We start from the raw sequence: 14,503 nt of genomic DNA, 5'->3' as shown, positions 1-14,503 counted from the left end.
ATCAAATGTAATAAAAACAAAACAATGAAATAGACTGAAAGTGAGAACCTTGCAAGTTTGGCAATAAGATATATGCTTATAAATGCAGGTAAATGTTGTTGCGACCATATCATCATCGTCGAAGGATAATACAGTTTTTGTGGCAGATTCTGACGAAAAGGGCGATTTTGAAATTGAGTAGGCATACAGCGTACGCAGTTTACATAATTGTACGTGATAATATTCGATATAGTCCCCGTCATGTGTCGTGGTATAATTGTAATGCTACCTCTAGGGCCGTTTCAATTGATTCAAGTTTGTAACTTCACTATACGTTATATAACTAGTTTTCTAGTCAACATTCTTTATATGGTGGGAGACGTATCGAATGCTAACCGTGCTTGTTAATTGATACCTCTAGTGCCTTTCTGGTACTTTTGAGAGGATTCGGTGCGGTTTTGATTTCCCGTGTTGGCAACACTGGCCCTGATTCTCTAACAGGGGCACATCGCACAGACGCACGCAGTATTGATTCACGGTTTGCGAAACTGTCGTGCGGTACTTGGTGGCTTTCGTATTCATACGTGCGTATTCCGATAATATGTAGTTTTAATGATACAGCGCATTAAAGATCTATCCAAGACCCGTTCTTTTTTGGGGTTGTGGTACAGTGCCAAGAAGTCCGGTACCGATTTACAAAAACTGCTAACAGGTGTGACGTTTACAATCAATATCTATTATGAATAAACATATATCAGTGTGTATTATCAAGTCTACCTGTACTGAACCATGCAAGCATGCTCATTATTCTTAATCTACCACCCAGGCACCGACAAAAAAACTCAAATAATATCTTACATACCGGTACGTACCAGTTCTTTAACTTTCTTAATTACCCATTAATGCTGCATAGTGTTAAATTTCTGTTTCAATGTGCTGCTCTCTTAAAATTTAATTGAATGATGTGCTGAACGTAATAAATAGGTTATTTTTGATTTTTTGACGCTTACAAAATTATATTTTTGAAAATTTTCGTAAGTTACGAGAGGTGTGGATAACTTCTATTTCGTAATAAATCAGCGTTTGTGACTCACAGTTACTGCAAAAGAATAGAACACCGCGTATGTCAGCGTATATCAACGCAAATAAGCGTACATTTTACGGAAGTTACCGTTGTCCTATGCATAAACTAATTCGTAGTATTTAATCGGCGTTGGTGATTAGTTGCAGTAGCAGATATTGCAACTAACATATTGTGTAACATTTAGTTTCCCCTTTCAAGAGGAGTATATATTACTTGCTTGCTTATTTATCGTAAATAAATTAACTCGATTTTCGAGTTTTTTAGCGGCTATAATTAACGTCAAAAAGTCTTAGGAAACTAGCAATTTTTACCGCAGGTTTTTCTGTTGCCAGAGACCCCATCTCGTAGAACACCTACTGAAAAGTCACCTCGTTAGTTACGGGTTAAAAACTTTCAATACCCGTTTAATGACTTAATACCATGAATGGTTGGTTGAATAAAGTTGGAACAATTCTAACGCTTTTTACAGTATGAGCTTATCTCTCTCAGAGACTAGTTTGCATCATAACATTTTTCACTAAATATTTTTATACTAAAAAACTGGATCAGTTTGCTTAGTCATGTGGGAAATCTCATTTCTCATACTTGGCGGCTATAATTAAAGTGTATCTGTTCGCGGAGGTCCAGTGTGGGCTGTAGTTACCGTACGACAGCGAAACTCGATAGGTATGCTAATACGGATATCGATTTAGGGTAGAGGAAAATTAATTCCAGTTTTGGCCGCCAGGAGAAAATCTAGCGCTGTACAGCATCGCGACGTCATCTCCGGTGCCCCTATCGAACAAATTGTGTAAGTAGCGGTTAATAATGAAATCAACATTACACCGTTCTCACTTGTTTGACATTTTATGCCTACATCCCATTCCTAGTCCATTGGATATGGAAACATTTCTATACGCTCATTTTGCTTTCAGAGCACATCTAAAATTGGTTCTAATTTTCTTCAGAGTGAATCGTCTCCACATTTATACGTTAGAATATCCACCAAGTTACGCTGGCATACGATAATTACAGCCCACACTGAATCTCTGTAAGTAGCTGCATCTTAACTATAGCCACCCAGTGCGTAACATAATATAATGTACACTTACTTACTGGTGTCCAAAATTAAAACGACAAACCACTATTTCCCCTTCCTGTATCTAATTCACGATATAATCATAACTGTCAAAAGATGACCGTACGATCGTGTCCTGCATGGAAGGTAGCATTCTGGTTAACGGATAACCATGTCGACGATGACGTTAGGGCACCTGTCAAACGGGATAGTGTTTGGCGGATAGTTCCACATCCACAATCACTGTGTACACAGACACAGACGGTGCAGTATGGCACAGAAAAGACACCTACCAGGCTCTTTGCGGTGGTGGGCCATGGGAAGAATGGAAGCAGGGCAGTCGCAAACTGATGTGGCCTGATGACTTAATAAGAATCATTGTGTTGTTTTTCGAATGTGATGACAGTTTATAGAGATCGAAACTGTATCCCGAAGACCAGGGCGTGACTGGCCATGTGTAACATCAGAAAGAGAGAACCGTTATTTGGCTGTAAGGGCACGATGGTACCACCTTATTACTGCACTGCAACTGGCATCTGACCTCGCAGCATCCAATGGACGTGTTGTATCGAGCAAACGGCGTACAGAAGGCTTTGGCAGAATGGCCTTTATTGTCAGAGACCCACCGTATATTTACCTCTGACGTGTCTTCACAGAAGGGAATGTCTAGAGTGGAGCCATCAGCATACCACCTTGATGGTGGAACAGTGGGCCTAGTTCTTTCCTCAGATGAGTCCTGATTTCGTCTGGACAGTGATTCTCGACGGTTTCGCATCTGGAGGGAATGTGGAAATATTATTTCGGGACCCAAACATTAAGGAAAGAGACTGATATCGAGGATGATCTGTAACGGCGAGGGTAGGGATTATGTTGACCACTTGAACACCTCTTCATGAAATTGTACAATTAAATTGGCAAGGTTTAACTGCTGTCAGGTATCGTGAAGAGATATTTGGACCTCACATGCAGCTGTTGCTAGGTGCTATGCGCCCAGACTTTGTATTGCTGGACGATAGTGCTCGGCCTTGTAGAGCATGCCTGGTTCACATTTTGTTGGAAATGACATATATTGCATGCATGGTGTGGCCCCCTCACTTTCCCGATTTGAAATCCATAGAGCATGTCTGGGATGCACTAGGGTCATGGGTTGCATCACCTCAGCATCCACCAATCACTCTCCAAGACTTGCAAGCAGTGCAGCAGGAAGAATGGGCATTACTACCTCAACATGAGATTGATGACATTCACAGTATGCAACGTCGTTTGCCAGCTCTGTATTGCTGCCAGAGGTGGTCACACCCCATAATGAGCGCATTAACCAGTTGTCAGAATGTGTCTGTAAATCCGCTATATTGGAAAAAACGAAGAACGTTTTTGTCTGCCATAATGGATTTTTCAGTTGTTTACGTTCTGTATTCTTCGTATTGTTTCTAGTTTACTATCACCTGATTATACTGTTTTGTGGCAATATAAACGCAACCTTTCAAAATTTTGGTTTGATACTTCAATTTTGGACACCAGTGTAGCTTGTGAGACAACTACTGAGAATACGGCTAACTACTGTCAGGTTTGCATTCAGTATTAATGCATTTGACAGAATACATTCCAGATAATGCTAGATATAATCGAGTTCGTCAACTAAGCTCTGAAGGCCCAAGTGATGCCACCAGCTTCTGTGTCATCCTTGGCGATCAGGTGTCCTGCAGATATGGGATGGAGGTCATGTGGTCAATACACTGGTTTCCAGATCTTATAGCCACTACTACTTAATCAAGTGGCCCCTCAGTTGGCATCATGAGCCTGAGTGCACACCATACTAGTCCTCTCACCATGGGAAATCCTTGGCAGTTCCTGGAATCGAACCCAGGTCCTCTGCACAGTAGCCATCTATGCTGACCACTCAGCTATAGAGGCAAACTAGTTGTGCATATGGGAATTATGAAACCTGATGCATATTTCCTCGAGACATGGATTTTGAAGGTCTGGACCACCACTAAATCATGGTCTATAGGAACAAGCAGCAATAGAAATTTTATTAATCACCTGTAGATCAAGTGAGGCAAGTAGGGGCACTAGTGCTCCCACCCCCTGCCGCCCCCCCCCCACACACACACACATGATCTGGAGTACATAGTTTTTCAAAGTTTTAAACATGACTGCTCGGTTCATTGGTTCAGTGACCATATCTAAATTAAAATTGAAACAAATGAACCCTCCGTCACTATTATTTTTACTCTTATTGACCAGGTTTCAACACTTCTTAGAGTGCCTTCATCATAATTAAAACAATTAAAATAGTCTATAACATAGTTACAAATTTATAGGAAAAGACATTTTTATATATAAAAAAACAATAAAAGACAGAGGCAATATTTACATGTCACATATAAAATAATTAACAGGCCAGAAGGGCTTTAGTCTCATAATATATAAAAAGGAATGCGTGAAGGCGAGCCACTATGGGCTGCTCGTACCTGTACAGCCACAGGTTGTAACGGACTGAGGCACCCACATTAACGCGTCTTTACTTACACTTTTTTATATAAAAAATGTCTTTTCCTATAAATTTGTAACTATGTTATAGGCCATTTTAATTGTTTTAATTCTGATGAAGGCACTCTTAGAAGTGTTGAAACTTGGTCAATAAGACTAAAAATAATAATGACCAAGGTCTCATTTGTTTCAATTTCACATAGTTTTTATTGATTACAGAATTCTCATACACTTCTGAAAGTGATTTCCCCCATGACACTGCTCAAACCTCTCATTTAGCTGATTGTAGCATTACATGGCTGATTGCAGTGAGACAATACTATGGCTTCTCGAATCTGACCAACTCATTCATATAAAAAATGGCGATTTTAGAATCTTGTATACTCAATCCCTGCCCCCTCCTTTGCATAAATTCCTGTGGAAGCCCATGCTGCAGATATATGTACACAAGTGTACAGCAAAACAATCAATTTGTCCTCTCTGTATGCTGGTGACAGTCTAGACCAGTTGGTGCTCTTCGGAAATCCCTTTACATTAAAAATAATCCACCAATAATGTTTCTTTTACATCATGCATTCAGTATGTCACCATACATTTAATAAGACAATAATATCACCAGTGGTTGCACATAGCACTCTGATGATGTGCTTTAACTTGAATGGCATCAGACAACACATGACAGACTAATCTTAAAGTTTTGATAATCTGTCCTCACCGAGTATTGTAAGAATGTGTACTGCCAACTACATAAGAGTTCCACAGATTCCATGGTAACAGAATTAGAACAGTGCATATCTGGAAGCATACAGTCAATCGTTCATCCAGTTCTTCCTCTTTGAATGGAACAGGAAAAGGGGGGAAGAGGCACAATATTGAGACATACTGGTATGATACACACACTTGTAAATTATGTGGTGACTTGTAAAATATATAAATGTAGAAGCAGGTACTGCTAGTATGAGTTAGAATGGAATGTTGTGTGTTACAGGGAATGGTGATTCTGTCCCAACCAAACATTGTGAGGATGGTAGAAATTTCTACAAAGAAAGAGAGGGAAAATCCACACCTTTAAGGTGAACTACATGCAAATAAGGTAAATGGGTAATGGAAGTGAAACATTGTGGCAAATGGTAGGAAATGTACAACTCAAAACCAGACTACTATCACTGTCAGAGAATAGTATATCTATTTTGGCCAGTTTGTAAAGATGACTGGAGATGTATTATCACAAACCTTTTCACACTTTCATCTAGGCTAGCACGATTTGGAAGACATTCAGCTGTTCTGAGATTAAATGTGGCAGCAAAACTGAAAAATAATTAAAGATATCTTGCGAACAGTGTGTCCTTCCTATTTTGACCTACGCCCATGAGACCTGGACACTTCATGAATATACAAGACAGAAATTTAGAACTGAGCAGCAAGGTATGGAAAGGTCTGTGTTAAGATTTACAAGGAAAGACAAAAGGGACAGAAGACAGATCAATTACCAATGTCAAAGGCATTATGGATAGAACAGCCTCTACGAAATGGCAATAGAGTGGTCATGTTGCCAGAAGAAATCATAACTGATGGACAAAGGCAATGCTGGAATGGAGTAAAAGAGGCAGGAGACACAGACCACAACAAAGATCGCCATTCTGATGAGGCAGAGACCTGTGGAAGATTGCTGGAGTTGAGTGACTTGAATATTGCCCAAGACTGCTGATCACGGAAGAAGAAGTTGCAGATGTGACTGATGATGATGATGATGATGTTGATGATGATTGATGATTGGTGATGATTTCAACTTCATCATCACCATCATCTTTATCATGTTCTGAACAATACGTCACACCACAGGTCATATCGTGGAGAGAACAGCCACTATGAAATCGTGATAGGGTGGGCATGTTGCCAGAAGAAGTGATAACCGATGGACAAAGGCTCTGCTGGAATGAAGTGAAAGAGGAAAGAGACTGACGGACCACAACGAAGATCGCCATACTAATGAGGCAGAGACCTGTGGATGATTGCTGGTGTTAACTGGCTTGAACATTGCCCAAGACTGTTGAGCATGGAAAAAGAAGTTGCAGATGTGACCGAGATGAGAATGGGGAGGGGGGGGGGGTGATGATTATGATGAATGATGATTGTTGATGATTTAAACTTCATTATCATCAGCATCATTTTTATTGTGATCTGAACAACACCTCACATCCCAGGTCATATTGTGGAGAGAACAGCCACCATGAAATGGTGATAGGGTGGGCAAGTTGCCAGAAGTGATAACCAATAGACAAAGGCACTCCTGGAATAGAGTGAAGAAGCCAAGAGACTGACAGATCATAATGAAGATCACCACACTGATGAGGCAGAGACCTGCTGGAGTTAAATGGCTTGAATATTGCCCAAGTCTGTTGATCATGGAAGAAGAAGTTGCAGATGTGACTGAGATGATGATGATGAGGATGATGTTGATGATGATTGATGATTGGTGATGATTTCAACATCATCATTAGCATCATTTTTATCATTATCTGAGCAACAAGTCACACCCCAGGTCATATCGTGGAGGGAACAAGCACTATGAAATGGTGATAGGGTGGGCATGTTGCCAGAAGAAGTGATAACCGATGGACCACAGCACTGCTGGAATGGACTGAAGGAGCCAAGAGACTGACGGACCATGATGAAGATCACCATACTGATGAGCCATTGACCTATGGAAGATTGCTGGAGTTAATCATCTTGAATACTGCCCAAGACTGTTGATCATGGAAGAAGAAGTTGCAGACATGACAGAGATGATGATGATGACGACGATGATGTTGATGATAATAGATGCTGATTTCAACTTCATCATCATCAGCATCATTTTTCTCCTTATCTAAACAACACGTCACACCCCAGGTCGTATTGTGGAGAGAACAGCCACTATGAAATGGTGATAGGGTGGGCATGTTGCCAGAAGAAGTGATAACTGATAGACAAAGGCACTGCTGGAAAGGAGTGAAAGAGGTAAGAGACTGACGGACCATGATGAAGATCGCAATAGTGATGAGGCATCTGTGGAAGATTGCTAGAGTTAATTGCCTTCAATATTGCCCAAGACTGTTGATCATGGAAGAAGAAGTTGCAGACATGACAGAGATGATGGTGATGACGATGATGTTGATGATAATATATGCTGATTTCAACTTCATCATCATCAACATCATTTTTCTCCTGATCTAAACAACACATCACACCCCAGGTCGTATTGTGGAGAGGACAGCCACTATGAAATAGTGATAGGGTGGGCATGTTGCCAGAAGAAGTGGTAACCGGTAGACAAAGGCGCTGCTGGAATGGAGTGAAAGAGGTAAGAGACTGACGGACCACGATGAAGATCGCCATAGTGATGAGGTATCGGTGGAAGATTGCTAGAGTTAACTGCCTTGAATACTGCCCAAGACTGTTGATCGTGGAAGAAGAAGTTGCAGACGTGACAGAGATGGTGATGACAATGATGTTGATGATGATTGATGATTGATGCTGATTTCTACATCATCCTCATCAGCATCATTGTTATCATGATCTGAACAACACCTCATACCCCAGCTCATATTGTGGAGAGAACAGGCACTATGTAATGATGATAGGGTGGGCATGTTGTCAGAAGAAGTGATAACTGACAGACAAAGGCACTGCTGGAATGGAGTGAAAGAGGTAAGAGACTGACGGACCACGATGAAGATCGCCATAGTGATGAGGCATCTGTGGAAGATTGCTAGAGTTAATTGACTTCAATATTGCCCAAGACTGTTGATCATGGAAGAAGAAGTTGCAGACATGACAGAGATGATGGTGATGACGATGATGTTGATGATAATAGATGCTGATTTCAACTTCATCATCATCAGCATCATTTTTCTCCTGATCTAAACAACACGTCACCCCAGGTCGTATTGTGGGGAGAACAGCCACTATGAAATGGTGATAGGGTGGGCATGTTGCCAGAAGAAGTGATAACCGATAGACAAAGGCACTGCTGGAATGGAGTGAAAGAGGTAAGAGACTGACGGACCATGATGAAGATCGCAATAGTGATGAGGCATCTGTGGAAGATTGCTAGAGTTAATTGACTTCAATATTGCCCAAGACTGTTGATCATGGAAGAAGAAGTTGCAGACATGACAGAGATGATGGTGATGACGATGATGTTGATGATAATAGATGCTGATTTCAACTTCATCATCATCAGCATCATTTCTATCATGAACTAAACAACACCTCACACCCCAGGTCGTATTGTGGAGAGGACAGCCACTATGAAATGGTGATAGGGTGGGCATGTTGCCAGAAGAAGTGATAACCGATAGACAAAGGCACTGCTGGAATGGAGTGAAAGAGGTAAGAGACTGACGGACCACGATGAAGATCGCCATAGTGATAAGGTATCTGTGGAATATTGCTAGAGTTAACTGGCTTGAATACTGCCCAAGACTGTTGATCGTGGAAGAAGAAGTTGCAGACGTGACAGAGATGGTGATGACAATGATGTTGATGATGATTGATGATTGATGCTGATTTCTACATCATCCTCATCAGCATCATTGTTATCATGATCTGAACAACACCTCATACCCCAGGTTATATTGTGGAGTGAACAGGCACTATGTAATGATGATAGGGTGGGCATGTTGCCAGAAGAAGTGATAACTGACAGACAAAGGCACTGCTGGAATGGAGTGAAAGAGGTAAGAGACTGACGGACCATGATGAAGATCGCAATAGTGATGAGGCATCTGTGGAAGATTGCTAGAGTTAATTGACTTCAATATTGCCCAAGACTGTTGATCATGGAAGAAGAAGTTGCAGACGTGACAGAGATGATGGTGATGACGATGATGTTGATGATAATAGATGCTGATTTCAACATCATCATCATCAGCATCATTTCTATCATGATCTAAACAACTCCTCACACACCAGGTCGTATGGTAGAGGGAACTGCCATTATGAAATGGCGATAGGGTGCGCATGTTGCCAGAAGAAGTGATAACCGATAGACAAAGGCACTGCTGGAATGGAATGAAAGAGGTAAGAGACTGACGGACCACGATGAAGATCACAATAGTGATGAGGCTTCTGTGGAAGATTGCTAGAGTTAATTGGCTTGAATACTGCCCAAGACTGTTGATCGTGGAAGAAGAAGTTGCAGATGTGACAGAGATGGTGATGACAATGATGTTGATGATGATTGATGATTGATGCTGATTTCAACATCATCCTCATCAGCATCATTTTTATCGTGATCTGAACAACACCTCATACCCCAGGTTATATTGTGGAGAGAACAGCCACTATGAAATGGTGATAGGGTGAGCATGTTGCCAGAAGAAGTGATAACTGATAGACAAAGGCACTGCTGGAATGGAGTGAAAGAGGTAAGAGACTGATGGCCCACGATGAAGATTGCCATAGTGATGAGGCATCTGTGGAAGCTTGCTAGAGTTAACTGGCTTCAGTATTGCCCAAGACTGTTGATCATGGAAGAAGAAGTTGCAGACGTGACAGAGATGATGGTGATGATGATGATGTTGATGATGATTGATGATTGATGCTGATTTCAACATCATCATCAGCATCATTTTTATCATGATCTGAGCAACACCAGCCACACCCTGGGTCTACTTCACTTGCTGAGGCATATGTGTTCCTGTCCAAGTAGTTTAAATTTCTGGATGTTCTCATGAGGTGAAATGACATTTTTTATTTAATTATTTATTTATTTGGGCCTCAGACAATCTTATTTGATCACTGTATTGCATAGATGATCACATAAAGACATATCATTGTAAAATACTGACCTATTCAGTAGACAAATACATATAAATTGATAAGTAGCACATTATCACTTACAAATCAGTTACAAATTGTAAAAGAATCCACCATGTATGTATACATCATACAATGAAAAACTCATACTAAAGTTTATGCAAAACAATGTGATTTGTTGCAAGCAGAGTCTTGAGACCTGTGTGAATTAGATTCACAAATTACAGTAATAGTTAATTAGTCAGTTTTGTGTTCCATGGATGATATTGCATGAAAAATCTTAATGATGTGGAATGAGTAATTCTACATTCACATTGTTAACTAACTGGTAAATATGGCTACAAGCTGAGAATTATGCTCCTGTTTATTCATTTTTATTTTCATTTATTTATTTAAAAAACATAAAGATGTGAAGTAATAATTTCCTACCACCATCTTCTGCATATTACAATACTAGATGTTCTTCTACAGAATAAGGGTGGTTGTCAAGGAGAAACTTTTTCAGTTTGTTTTCAAAATTTACTTTGTTGTCTGTCAGATATTTTATACTCTTTTTTTATGTGACAGTATTCATTAATTGGCTATACCATCAGTCACATAAAACTTTAATTTATATAGGAGAATAATGTGATTCATACAGTCAGATCCCTTGGATAGGTCACAGAAAATACCAACCAGCACTATTTTATTATGTAATGCTTGTAAAATTTGGTGAATGAACATGTAAATGGCATTCTCAGTAGAGCAACTCTTCTGAAATCCAATCTGTGGATTACTGAGGATAGTATTGTTACTCCAGTGAGATATGATACTAGAATACATCACCATCTCAAAAATTTTGGAAAATGATGTCAGCAGTGGAAGAGTTAGGTTGTTACTGACAGCTCCCCCATCTCCTTCCTTAAATAGGCGTTTGACAATGGCATATTGCAGTCTCTGGAAAAATGCCTTGAGTTAGTGATGCATTACATATTTCAGATAAGACCTGTATGTGAAAAAATCTTTAGTACTCTATTGGAAACACCATCAGAACCAGCTGAGCATTTATTCTGGAGAGAATATATAATTTTCTTAATTCCAGAAGGAGAAGCTGGTAATATAGTCATATGAATGAATTTTATGAGAGTTAATTTTCTCAACATACTGCTGTGATTTTTATCTTGATCTGTCTGTCACTATACTTTGCAGTGTATTTAAGAAATGATTATTTGCTACCTGTGACTCTTCATTTCTTCCATTTAGTTCAATAGTCATGTAATCCTGTTCTGTTCCTGGTTCTCATGTCTCTTATTTCACTACATTCATCTACAGTTATATCATACTCCGCAAGCCACCCAATGATGTGTGGCAGAGGGTATTTTTGTATCATTAACTGAGCCCTCCAACTGTGTGTTCAACTCACAAATAGCTTGTGGGAAGAAAGATTGCCAGTAAGCCTCTGCATTGGGTCTAATTTCTCATATTTTCTCCTCATGATCATTACACAAGACATGTGGGGGGGGGGGGGGGGAAGTAATATGTTGCCTGTTGTGGGTGCTTTCAAAATTCCAATAGTAAATCTCTCTGTGATGCACAATGCCTCGCTTGTAACTTCTGCCAATAGAGTTTGCTGAGCATTTCTGTAACACTCTCGTGTCAGCTAATCAATCCCATGATTAGATGTGCTGATCTTCTTTGGATTTTCTCTATCTCTTCTATCAGTCCTATCTGGTAGGGATCCAAGATAGATGTACAGCACTTAAGTATTGGTTGAACAAGCACCTTATAAACCAATTCCATTGTGGATGAGTTACATTTCCTTAAGATTCTTCCTATGAATCTGAGTCTGGCATCTTCTTTTCCCACTATTTGTTTTATGTGGTCATTCCGCTTAAGGCCACTTGGGATAGTTCATCCTAGATATTTTATGGTGGATATTGTTTCCAGCGGTTTGTCAGCTATACAGTAGTCGATGTCTTTTCCTATGTATGCGCAACAAGTTACATTTATTTATGCTCAGAGTCAACTGCCAGAGACTACATCATTCATCAATTCTCTGGAGGTCATTCTGCAAATTGTTACTATCTTCTGGTGTTGCTACTTTGTTACAGACAGCCACATCATTTGTGAACAGTCTTACAGATCAACCAGTGCTTTATACTAAATCATTTATGTATATATTGTAAACAGTAACAGTCCTATCATACTTACTTGGCGTACTCCAGAAATTACCTTTACATCTGTCGATTTTGTTCTGTTAAGAGCAACGTGTTGAGTTTTACCTGCAAGGAAGTCTTGAAACCAGTCACAAATCTGCCCCAATACTTGAGAAGCTCACTCTTTTTTCACTAAACAGGAGCGTGGGGTGGTGTCAAATCCCTTCCTGAAGTCAAGGAATATGGCATCAACCTGAGCGCCATTGTCTACGGTGCTGTGGACCTCATGGAGGAACAGAGTGAGCTGAGTTTTGCAGGATCCCAGTTTGTGGAATCCAAAAACACCATAGTTCTTGAGCATAGAAAATGTTCCATAATTCTACAGCAGACTGACGTCAATAATATAGGTCTATAACTGTGTACAACCCTTTTTAAAAATGGGAATGACTTGCATTTTCTTCCAGTTGCTAAGTACTCTTCATTGCTCAAGCAGTCTATGACAAATTACTGCTAGAAGGGGAACAAGTTCTTTTGCATATTCTTTTGTAGAATCTTATAGGTATCTCATCTGGTCCTGATGCCTTTCCTCTACTAAGTGATTTTAGTTGTTTTTCTGTTCCACAATTGGTTATCTCAATATTTGCCATTCTGATGTATGTATGACAATTGAAAGGAGGGACTGCGTTATGATCGTCCACTGTGAAACAATATTGGAAGACCTAATTCAATATTTTAGCCTTTTCTGTGTTATCTTCTGTTTCAATGCCAGTATGGTCACTGAATGAATGCATAAATGATTTTGACCCACTTACTGATTTTACATTTGACCGAAACCTCTAATGGTTTTTCCTCACATCAGTTCACAAAGTTTTACTTTCAAAGTCATTGAACGCTTCTCTCATTTTCTCTTTACACTCATTTTTTCTTCGTTCAGCTTTTGTTTGTCAGCTAGGTTTTTACTTCCCTCGAATCTGAGATGAAAGCCTAGTTTACACGACGACATTGGGTTGCGCCACTCGTTGTGTGGAATGAGTTGCACACAAATAGTTTCATATTTGACTGTAGACACGGTGAAACCAGTATACACATCAGTTTCATCGTTTTGTGGGTGCCTGAGTTGTGTCTGAAATGAAAGTTTTGGCAACTGCACGTCGCACGAGATGTGATGGAGTTAAAGCTTGTTGCATGGAATCGCTGCATAAGAAAAAAAATGTTTCGATTCGTGTCTAGATAAAGAAAAGACATCAGCTCGGTTGCTCAGCATCCTTGCTGAAATAATTTATAATGGGAGACCCAAGAAGTTCTTTCAATTATCTTAGAATGTCACCAGAACTGTTCATGTTTCTTCTAAATAGAGTTAATTATGCGATAAGGAATAAAGGTACTGTAATGCATGAAGCACTGTTGCCAGAACTGAAATTACATATCATATTGCATGCATTACTGCATTACAATTGAGAACACTCATCATGCTATAAGATATGGTTTTAGTTGGTGATGATGCTATTTCATTAACAACAAAAATTATTAACATTAACAGTAATAATTATTAACATTAGCAACCATAATTATTCGAAGCAGATCAAACTGAGAAGAGAATGGTTTGCAAACTACTCTCTTGAAGATAGATCTGTACAGTGGCAATATTTCATACTTCTAACATACGTGAATGGGGAGCACTGCAGCGACATTTTAAATAGATGAATTTTGAATAAAGAATGCAGCTTCTTGAATTTGTATAGCCTTCCCTCCTGTCAACAAAATTCCTTAACAAAGAGTTGAGCAACTCGAACGATGGGATTTTAGTCTCGTAGACGAGAGCATTGCCACAGCTAGAATTACACTTGCTTGTATTTTTCTTAATTCAGTTGTATATGTGCTCCTAACTCAATAAATTTTGCTGTGCAGCTCCAATATTGTCAAACCATCTATGTTATGATCGCACATGATGGT

General features: G+C 39.7%; 1 protein-coding gene across 5 annotated transcripts in view; it reads left to right on the top strand.

Annotated features, from left to right (window-relative positions):
- Nucleotides 1–511: 511 nt before the first annotated feature.
- Nucleotides 512–14,503, top strand: part of LOC126470559 (uncharacterized) — a 63,807-nt gene continuing 49,815 nt past the window's right edge. For 3 of the 5 annotated variants that reach the window (XR_007586237.1, XR_007586242.1, XR_007586241.1), the window contains exons 1-2: nt 512–843; nt 5,602–5,706. The gene's annotated coding sequence lies outside the window, so the exon portion shown is untranslated. The remainder of the gene's footprint in view (nt 844–5,601; nt 5,707–14,503) is intronic. The other 2 variants (XR_007586236.1, XR_007586240.1) reach the window with 2 other exon arrangements.

Source organism: Schistocerca serialis, chromosome 3 (genome assembly GCF_023864345.2).
Source record: "Schistocerca serialis cubense isolate TAMUIC-IGC-003099 chromosome 3, iqSchSeri2.2, whole genome shotgun sequence".
NCBI classification, from domain to species: Eukaryota; Metazoa; Arthropoda; class Insecta; order Orthoptera; family Acrididae; genus Schistocerca; species Schistocerca serialis.
Note: the sequence above shows the minus strand (reverse complement) of the source record. Positions and strands in the feature narration are given on the sequence as shown.